Source organism: Asparagus officinalis, chromosome 6, assembly GCF_001876935.1.
Source record: "Asparagus officinalis chromosome 6, Aspof.V1, whole genome shotgun sequence".
NCBI classification, from domain to species: domain Eukaryota; kingdom Viridiplantae; phylum Streptophyta; class Magnoliopsida; order Asparagales; family Asparagaceae; genus Asparagus; species Asparagus officinalis.
This window is the reverse complement of record NC_033799.1, coordinates 78,658,011-78,669,624: the sequence shown is the minus strand read 5'-3', so window position 1 is coordinate 78,669,624 and position 11,614 is coordinate 78,658,011.

Genomic DNA, 11,614 nt, shown 5'->3' with positions numbered 1-11,614 from the left:
AGTCTTTACTGTCTCGCTAAGACAGCATTCTCTGTCTCGCCCGCGAGACAGCATTCTTTGTCTCGCCCGCGAGACAGCATTCTCTGTCTCGCCCATGAGACAGTTTTCAAAGAAGTTAGAAACCACTTTATAACCGCCGACACGTGGCCACCAACTGTTCAAGAACGTGGGGAACGTCGTGGGCGAGAATCACGTTGATAACTGCCAGAATAACGGAGTTTAAAACGTGGGAGAGCGGTTACAATGAGAAACTGCATTTTCCGAGACAGTATTTACTGTCTCGCTGGGCGAGACAGCAAATTTACTATCTCGCGGGCCGAGACAGCAAACACTGCCTCGCCCAGCGAGACAGTAAACACTGTCTCGCCGTACTAATTTCTGCAGTTGTTGAGTTTTTGCAGTTACGGACCCCTGAGGCTATAAATACCCCCCTAGGGTCATTTCTGACGAGGATCAAGCATTTGTTAGAGTATTCCAGAGCAGAGAGAGCAGAGATCTAAGTTCTTGGAGCAATCCCTTGACATTCAGGCTTTGACTTGATTTCAAGAAGAACGACTATCTTACTTCGATAAGATATCGTTTCAATTTCTAACTTCGATAACGAAGGAAGAATCAGTAAACCTCTCTTCACGATCTGTGATTCGGTGGTCCACGAACCAAAGCGTTCCCGGCACAGGCAAAGAACCCACGAAAGCAGTGATCCAAACAACGATCCTGCGTTTATTTTCTCAAGAGTTGTAATTTTCTTTTTGAGTTGTAATTTTTGTTTTGTTGTGTAGAAAAAGTCTTATAAAAAGATTATTCTTTCGAATTTGTTGTAATCGAACAAAGTTATAATGAATTCCACAGCAGCGACTTTTGAACCAAACAAGCTGGCGACCACAGTGGGAGCCAGCGGCCTCGCTGCCGAGGCCGCGGTGTCGCAGCCGATCAAGATCGTCGTCAATGAAGAGATCGAATACGAGTTCGATCAGGCGAAGTTTGAGGAGTACTTGTCGTCCTCATCCGCGAAATCTTCCTCATCTCGCAAATATAGGAAGATTTCGTCTTCCAAGAAAATGTTCAAGTCTGCAATGCCTATGAAGGCCGCAGGTGAAGGTTCCCACCCGATTGCTGCTAAGGAATCCACCTGCGACATCCCTGCTCCAAACGACTCCACACCCATTAAGGAGTCGATGATGAATAGCTCACCGGTGCTGACGAAAAGGGCTCGTCAGAGACAGCGTCAGCGCCGTGCTCGACAATTGGCTAAGGCCATGCAACAAACCGACGGGGTCCATTACTATGCGGACCTAGAGTCGAGAAAACAGAAAATGATTCAGTTGCCTCAACGGCAAGATAATTGTATTGCTGCAAAACTTACGACGGAGGAGTGGACTCTCGTCAAAAGGGCTCGTTCAACCCTCAAGGAACGGATACAACGGCGTAAAACAAAGGCCGCCCGTACTCGTGCTCTTCGTCAACAAGCACAAGAAACCAAGAAAGAGACGATGTCTGAAAAGCCACCGAATAATCGTAAAGTTTGGATGCCAAAGACGTCGCAAGCATCTGTTCCGGGCCTGTCTACTGCATCGTCGGTGAAACCCTGGGTCAGTCCCGATTTGTCAAAGTTTAAGATAACAATGGCGGATCGCCTTGGACCTTTGGTTGACGATCGAGGCAAAGCCCCGGTTAAAGAAAATCCAAGTCCAGCAAACAAACCCTTGGTGGTTTCATATGCAGGGGGTCGTAAACACCCACCTGTCAGAACTGCACAAGTCCAAAACGAGAGAATATCAGTTCACTCTCGTTTAGGACCCCTGAAAACTCCACACCCGCAAGGGGGTGGATTTAAAAATTTAACTTTGGATCACTCAGAGGCGACGACCAGTCGTCCTGTGCATGTTAACAAAGTTCAAAACCAAAAGATAAGTTGCTCAAGTCATAATAATGACGAGCTGTACTATCAAAAAAACAACTCAAGAAAGAGGACTGTCCGAGAAAATGAGTCTCATTGCGCTTGCGAGAGACTCATTAAAGCAGTGCTGACAGAATGCGGATGCTCTAAGAATAATTCAACAAGAGTCTCCGTATTTCAAAGATTGACAGAATGCGGATGCTCTAAGAATAATTCAACAAGAGTCTCCGTATTTCAAAGATTGTCTAATGAAGCGTTAAGACCCAAAATGAGACGTTTCAATAAGAGAAAACCTGTAATCCGACGAGATGAGTTCCCTGAGGTCACCATCAACATGACCAACAAAGGAAAGCAACAGTCGATTAACCCCGACCCTGATTTCTCTCCGGGAGGAAGAGTTGAGCAAGGTCTTTCTCAAAGAATGTTACAGTTGCAACGAAGAGCCAACCGACGTCGAGATTATAAGAGAATGCACGAGGGGTTATCCTCAGACGAAGAATTGTCGGACACTTGTTCTGCTGTCGCTTCAGACGATACAACATCCAGTGTTGGGCAAGTCAGAGAATCATTCGCAATTACGCCGGATCAACTGGCTCACATATTGCAGGAAGCGTTGGCTAAGCAACGCGAAGAAATTAGAGCTGAATTCAAAACCGAGATGGAGCTGACTATACAGCAAATGCGAGATTTGCAAGTTCAGCAACACCAACTGGAATCAAGCCAAAGAGCAGAATCCAGTCGGCGTAATGAAGAGGATGATACTATCTTTGACGATCCTCCTCCAGATAAAGATAATTCCGGAAGCGGTCCGACCAAGTCATCCACTCAACAGATCTACTTGAAGAAGAGTGATGAAGAGGACAAGAAGATGCATGATCTCGAGAGAAAAGTCAACGCTCTGATGACAGCCCAAGAAGTAAAGAAAACTGGCATTCCATACCCATACCCGAGGGAGTGGGACCTGATTCCTTATCCCCAGAAATTTAATTTGATTAACTTTACTCCTTTTGATGGCAGGGGTTCACCAACTCAGCACTTGATCTATTTCAAGTCGCATCTCGGCGCAATATCCGAGAACGAAGCCCTGATGGTCCGGTCATTCGTAGGAACCCTTCGCGGGCCTGCCTTCGATTGGTACCGACGCCTTAAACCTGGGAGTATCACTAGCTGGGAAGACATGGAAGAATTATTCCTCACCAATTTCTTTGACGACGACACGGAAGTCTCAATTGGCACGTTGTTGGATGAGAAGCAGAAGGATGGGGAATCGGTCGACGTCTTTGTCAAACGATTCCGGGACAAAGCAGTGAACTGCAGAGATCCGCTCATAGAAGAGTTCATCCTACAGACATGTCACAACAACTTGTCATTGGATGTGTTAGAGGTAATGGGGGTTGTTCCCTCTAAAACTTGGAAAGAGTTGAAGGTGAGAGGCGAACAGGCTGAACGCTTTCTCAAGAGAAAGAATTTGGAGAGAGGTTTGCCACCAGCTAATAATCAGAATCAAAAGCAGAACTTTAACCCTCGACCTCGAGGCAGAGGAAGAGGGTCTGTAGCCGCTGTGGACGCACATCAGACGTCACAACAGCCACCGCAACAACCGCAACAATCATCCTTCCAGTTGGCGCCAAACCAGAATCAACAGCCTTCGAAGCAGTTTAAGAATTCTGAGCCCAGATTCCCGAAGGAATACTCTTTCAAAGATGATGAAGTTCCAGTCATCTTCAAATACCTGTTCGAGAATAACAAGATCAAGCTTCCGCCGGTCACAAACCAAGAAGAAGCAACGAAGATTAATGACCCGAAATATTGTGCATATCACAGAAGGGTCCACCATCCGACTAAGACGTGTTATGTCTTAAAAGACAAAATACAAACCTTAATCGATGTTGGCATCGTGACGCCGAAGCCGAAGGAGAAGAAAGTAGGTGCGAATGCGGTGTCTATCAGCTTCGGATCGGTTCCTTTGTCCTGGTTTCAAGCCGAGCCAGTATCAAAGGTCAAGGTGCAAACCATCAACGATGACCCTCATGGACAGCGCCAGAAGGGGCTTGTATCCCACACAGCCCCCAATGGCGAAATCCTTTGGGTTCATCCGGATTTGCTTGAAGATGAACAGTGGACAACATCCACGTCGAAGAAGAAGTCGAAAAGCAAAGGAAAAGAGAAATCTTGTTATGGAGCCTCAGCGATTCCTGAGAAGAATGATGAGGAGATAGCAGCCTTACCACTTTCTGATGAAGAGCAGGAAGTTTTCGCTACAAGAAGTGGGAATGAATACCATTATAAGTATCCTGAAACCTCTGATCCAAATGCTAAAACTCTTAAGGAGATGGGGATAGTTACAACTCCACCAGTAGCAGTCGAAAAACCTCAGAAAGTTGTTAAGCAAAAGGAAAAAGAACCTCAACACAAAGAGGTCCAAATTCTGAAGCAGTCTCGTTTTAGTCGACCGATTGGACGAGACAAACCGGAAAGCTCAAACGCCCCATACCGGTTCGACGTCATGGCTCAGTTAGCTAATATCCCAGCAAGGATTACACTATATGAGTTGTTGCGCCTCTCAAAAGAAACCAAAGAAGCTTTACAAGAAGCTTTGGCTGATTCCGAAGTATTCCTCACTCAGATCAAGCCAACTCCTGAGAAGCCAGAGTCATCAGTGCAGCATTGCAATCTGGCAGCCACCAAGTTTCCTTGCATCGCTTTCACAAAAGAAGATATGCAAGTTAGGAATTCAAAGCATGATAGACCGTTATATTTTACTGGATATATCGGCTCGAGCATGGTTAACCGGATTCAGGTCGATCCGGGTTCCGCTGTTAGTATCATGCCACTTCGGTTGATGTACCACCTCGGTTGATGTACCACCTCGGGATTCCCGCCAGCAAGTTGGCCTCCACAGGAACGATTATCTATGGTTTCAACACAAGTGGGTCGCGACCGTTAGGAAAAATCCGAGTGAAGTGTCAACTTGGAGATCTGAAGTCTGAAGTTACCTGCTATGTGATCGATGCGGAGACTTCCTATAACTTACTGTTGGGTCGCCCATGGATCCACGGTAATCTTATAGTTCCCTCCACCCTCCATCAGTGTTTGAAGTATGTCGACACTAATGAGGAGGTCAAGACGGTGGTCGCGGATAAGCAACCATTCAAGGGGTTAGAAAATTACTTTACTGACTCCCTTCTTTATGGTGCTGAATCCGATACTGAACCATCGGCCCATGGCACGGACAGCGGAGAAGAAGCTGATACCGAAGCCGGGCTCGATTATAGTGAAGGTCTTGTACTAAATGACATTGAACCTCTTGTAATCGATCTTGACGGTGATGAATCGTCGGATGAAAGTTGTAACTGGCAGCTTGCCGATGAAATAATAAATCATGATTTAGAGTATTCGCATTGTCTTGATGATGTAATGCAGAAATTATATGACGACCCTAGTCTACATATGCCACTTCGTTCGTCTTGTAAGACGACGAAATACTTCCAAGATTCATGCGGAACAACTATGATCCTACCCGCAAAGACAGGGGGTGAAAAAGAAATAGTTTTCGGGAAAGGGAAACTATCCCCTACCCCAGATAATTTCTTAGACAGCAATTCGGATGAAGAAAAACCCGGGCGACACTTCTCTCGGTATAGTTCTCAAGCGAATGATTATATGACGAGCCAAGACTATGACCTTTCGCTTGGTGAAGGCCTTTATTTTGGTCAAGGTATTAGGGTTCCACCCCGCTCTGCCTATGTACCAAAAGGAAAACCAGATAATTATTACAGTCGTAATAGGGGTCTGGGTTATGCTTCGTCATCCGAGGACGATTATGGCCAACAGATTATTAACCAATTAATAGACAGGAGTGGACATTCATCCGACACTTCAAATTGGGATTCTGACGTGAGCATTGGGGAAAGGTTTAAAAGTCTCATGTCAAACATGGCAACAGTTGACCCTTCTACAACAGAAGAAGACGATCAGCTGCCTACATGGGAAGATCCTTGGACACATTACATGAATATCCAATACGGTGATCGATTTGAGCAAAGAGAACCTCCTACTGAGGATAAAGTAGTTCAAGTTAATATGGGTGACGAAAATAATCCGAAGCCTATATTTATCAGCGGTAACCTTCCACCAGATGAAAAAGAGGAATTAATTGCCCTCGTTAAAGAGTATATCGACGTTTTCGCCTGTAACTACGAAGATATGCCGGGACTCGACCCAAATGTAGCAATGCATACCCTTAACATAAAATCGGATGCTAAACCTGTCAAACAACAACAAAGACGGTTTCGTCCGCAAATTATGGAATCAATAGAAGCTGAAGTCAAGAAGCTAATTGATTCAGGTTTTGTCAGAGAAGAACAACATCCTGAATGGTTGGCCAATATCGTTCCAGTTCTTAAAAAGAACGGAAAAATCAGAATCTGTATCGACTTCAGAGATCTGAATACAGCATGTCCCAAGGATGACTTTCCCCTACCGATTACGGACGTCATTATCGACAACACATGCGGGTTTGAGAGAATGTCATTCATGGATGGATTTTCTGGGTATAATCAAATCAAGATGCATCCAGACGATGAAAAGCATACAGCATTCAGAACGCCCCTTGGTGTCTTCTGTTATACTGTTATGCCATTCGGTTTGAAGAATGCCGGTGCAACATACCAACGAGCAATGACAAAGATCTTTCAAGAGCACCTTCGAAAGACTGTCGAATGTTACGTTGATGACCTGGTCGTTAAAAGTCACGATAAAAATGACCACATCAACGATCTGAAGACAATGTTCGAGCTTATGAGAACTCATCAACTGAAAATGAATCCGACTAAATCCTTCCTTGGAATGTCCAGCGGTAAATTCCTCGGGTTCGTCGTCACCACAAAATGTATTCATATTGATCCTGATAAGGTGAAGGCGATAAACAAACTGCAACCTCCAAGAAATCTTAAAGAACTTAGAGGATTGCAAGGTCGATTGGCATATATCCGTCGGTTTATATCGAATTTGTCCGGAAAATGTCAACCGTTTTCCAAACTCGTAAAGAAAGGTGTGTCGTTCATTTGGGATGAAGCATGTCAGAAAGCATTCGAAGATATTAAAACGTATCTAGCGAATCCACCTATTCTCGTTGCACCGAAATCGGGCAGACCGTTTTTGATTTACGTCAAAGCGATGAGCCATTCGTTAAGTGCATTGTTGGCCTTCTTATTTTGATGATGATTAACAAACAATTTATTACTAATGTTGTTTGTCTAGTGTTTGTGCATTCCTATGTTTTATAGACAAACAACGTAGTTGGAGGATGGATGGATTGCACCATAACGATCATATCAAATGGAGGTTGGTGGAATAGTGGGGTTGAAGCCTTGCAATTCAAAGTTAAAGATCAAGTTCAAGCTTCATCCGTGAGATTACCAAGAAGAGCTTATTGAAGATCAAGATCTAGCTTGGGTAACTTAGTTTAGGTTTTATATTATGTGTGTTAAGTACCTTAATCTCAATATCATATACACACACGTATTTGGTTTCTATGTATATATATAGTTATATATATACATGCATGGTTTTGAGTTTTCATGCTTTGGACACACTTGCAAAATACATGAGTTTTCACAAATAAAAATTTAATTTGAGAAATTCTTTTTATAACATGTTTGTTTTCATGTTTATAAATATTTTGCAAAGTTTCATCAAGTTTGGAATTGATTTGTTATGTTTAATGGAATTTACAAAATCATGTTTTTGTTCGTGCACATGTTCGTGCATGTTTTACAAAACAGATGAGTTTTCATAAATGGGAAGTGATATTCAAGAAATTCTTTCTTTTACATGTTTATCTACATGTTTATAAACTTCCCTCAAAATTTTACTATTTTTGGAGTTGATTTACTGTACCCAATTGATTTTACAAAATCGTGTATGTCAGCAGATTTTCAGAAACTGTATATCTGTGTTCAAACATTTATTTCTCTCAACTGGGAAATGTGACCGACAATAGATCCGTTAGACACTAACGGCTATTTTTCTGAGCTGTCTTCTGGGGACTTTTCTGTCATTTGTTTTGGGTTTTGGCTGAGTTTTTTATAGGGTATAAATACCCCTTTGCTGTTTTCTTTCAAGTAACCATGAGAGAGTTTAAAAATATGTTTAAGAAAGTTTTAATCAAGGGTTTAAGTTTGTTTAAAGTGTGTTTATAAGCTTTTAAGCATTTGAGTGTTTTGGTTTTGTGAATCACTTCCACAAGAGCTTGAGGAGATCATCTATTGGAGTTTGAGCAATCAACTATTCTTCCTCCATCTCTTGTCATCTATTGAGAAGTTTTCTAAACTCTTTTCTAGCTTTATATTTATTTGTTTGATTATCATCTTATTAAAGCTAGTTTTATATTGAGTTTAGATTTGATTAATCTCATTGTTACACATACCCACTTGAGCTTATTGTATTAGCATTCATAATATATTTGGGGTTGTGAGAGATAGTAACATTGAGTTGAGCCTAATTGAGTTCTCTCCTTGTTTAGAGAACAATCACTTTGTATTGAGCCTATCTTGTGAGATGTGTGGTGAGAGTCGGGGATCGTCCCAAGAGGAGTGGCGTCGGTTGACGTGCCTAGGGAGAGGTTGTAACCGAGCACTTGAGGGAGACACGGCTAGGTCCAACACTTAGTGGGTGTAGAGTGGGATTACAATAGTGTGTTGATTGTAAAGTTTTCGGTTAGCTAGAAAACCGAGTGTGAGGTGTAAACGTTGTTCGGGTGAACGTAGAAAACCCGGTTGATAGTGGATTTCTCCCCGGGAGTGGGGAGCGGAGACGTAGGACGGAAGGTCCGAACTCCGTGATCATCTTTGTGTGTTTGTGATTGTCTTGGCGTCTCACTTGTGCTTATTGTTCATATCATTCTTGTCGCCATTATCTATTGTTCACTTTGTCCACTATCTTGTTTATCTTGTTTATGTTTATATCACCCTTAGTTTATATATCCTTGCATATATATTTCATCATATAGGATATATCACTTTGTGTATATTGCATATTCTTGCCCATAATAGATTGTATACCTATCTTGCAAGAATATAGTTGTTAATTATTTTTAATTGGCATTTAATCGGATTAGATTAACATAAGACCCTAATCACCCCCCCTCTAGGGTCTAACATGCATTACTTGCACAAGACGACGATAACGGTCACGAACAAGCGGTATATTATCTAAGTCGCACACTGGTAGGAGCTGAATCTCGCTATCCAATGATCGAGAAAGAATGTCTCGCCTTGGTATTCGCAATCCAGAAAATGCGACATTATTTAGTTGGACAGACGATCTACGTCATTTCCAACATAAATCCCGTCCGAGTATTCATGACCCAACCGGCTTCCATGAATTGGCGTTTGGCCAGATGGGCTTTACTTTTATCGCAATATGACTTGTACTTCAAGCAGCAGAAATCAGTTAAAGGACGGGCTATTTGCGATCTTCTGGCGGAAAACCCCACGAAGGATGTAGTCGAATTATACGACGATTTGCCAGATGAAACTCACGAAGTCTATACCACCTCACATCAACAAGTGTGGCAATTGTACTTTGATGGGGCTTCTCGATCAACCAACGTGGCAAGTGCACCCGGATGTTCTAAAATCTCCTCAGGAGTGGGGGTCGTTTTAGTTTCCCCGGAAAAGCACGTCTTGCCTAGAGCATATTCATTGACTGAACCGTGCTCTAATAATGTAGCCGAATACAACGCGTTAATAATCAGACTTAATTTCGCCAAAGAGCTGGGGGTCGAATACCTTGAGGCTTTTGGAGATTCTCAACTGGTGGTTAATCAAATACGAGGAGAGTATGAAGTCAGAAATCGAGACCTGATTCCATACCACCAGGTGGCCATCGAAATGGCAAGCTCGTTTGAAGAATTTTTCATCGAGTATGTTCCGCGTCTCCAAAATGCATACGCGGACGCATTGGCAGCATTGTCAGTATCCTTGGCTCAACCTCCCGAAACAGAACAATTGATTACAGTGAGGACTCATCAGCTTATTGTTCCAATCTACGATTCGAATGCTAAAGAAGTATACTCAACTGGAGTTGAACCCGAAGTTCGAGATTGGCGTTTCCCCATTATCGACTACGTCCTACATGGTATATTGCTTGAAGATGTAAGAGAAAGGGAATCGATTCGGCGAAGAGCACCGAGATTTTATTACAACGCCATAGCGCAAACGTTGTATCGACGATCGTATGATGGTCTTTTACTCCGTTGTCTATCCGGCAAAGAGGCGGAACAAGCACTCAAAGAGGCGCATGACGGGATATGCGGTGCACATCAACCCGGTCCTAAACTCTGTGATCGACTTAGGAGAATCGGGTATTATTGGCCAACTATGGTAAAAGACGCAGTCGACTACGCACGACAATGTGAAGCGTGTCAATTACATGCAAATTATATGCACATTCCGCCTGAGTATTTACACCCATCGGCGACATCATGGCCATTCGAAACTTGGGGAATGGATATAGTAGGTCCTATTTTCCCGCCTTCGGTTAAAGGGGACCGTTTCATTTTGGCAATCACCGATTATTTCTCGAAATGGGCAGAAGCAGTTCCGCTTAGAGAAGTAAAGACGGCTGATGTTATCAAATTTATTAAACACCACATCATATATCGGTATGGTGTGCCAAGACGAATAGTGCACGACAACGGTCCTCAGTTCGTTAGCAACGCATTTATCAAATTCTGCGGTAAATTCGGGATCAAGGACGTTTTGTCGACTGCTTATAATCCTACAGCCAACGGATTGGCCGAAGCTTTTAACAAGACTATCATCAAAATTCTGGCAAAATTGGTGAAAACCAATAAACGAGATTGGGACGACAAACTCGGCGAAGCTCTCTGGGCTTATCGTACGACCGTCCGCACGCCTACCGGAGCTACCCCGTATGCTTTAACATATGGATGTGAAGCCGTCCTTCCATTGGAAATACAGATTCCTTCTCTCCGTACCGCTCTCGTAATGGGAATGACGACGGAAGAACATCATCAGAAACGTCTCGAGGAATTAGAGATGTTGGATGAGAAACGCTTGGAAGCTCAACAACAAATCGAGTTTTATCAAGCTAGAATTTCTCGGGCTTTCGATAAAAAGGTCCGACGACGAAGCTTTAAAGAAGGAGATCTAGTCCTCGCTGTTCGAAGACCTATGATTCTCACTTCTAAGAAGAAAGGCAAATTTGAACCTAAATGGGAAGGACCGTTCGTAATAGAAACAGTCTACTCAAACGGTGCATATCGCCTGATTACTCAGGATGGCAACAAATTGATGATGTCAATAAATGGGAAGTTCCTGAAAAAGTATTATCTGTAATACGTTCAGGATAACCTATGTAAAACGGGAAGTTCCTAGAGAATCCTATATAGGATATTTCAGGATAACCCGGTATCAGTTGATTATTCTAAATGAAGACTGATTATGTGAATGATCTGTTCTTAATTGTTATAAAAATAATTAAGAACCTATTACTACTTTTGTTGAGATGAGATGTAATGACAATTAATCTTTCCTCACAAAACCTTGTAACATGATCATGGAAGATGAGATTCGATAATTTGTAACCTCACACCATGAAAGCCCCACCGGTCGGATTGATCAATGGTTATCAGCCTGTATCGGTCGACAGATTACTTCATATCAAATTCTTATGTTTGAAATCAAAATT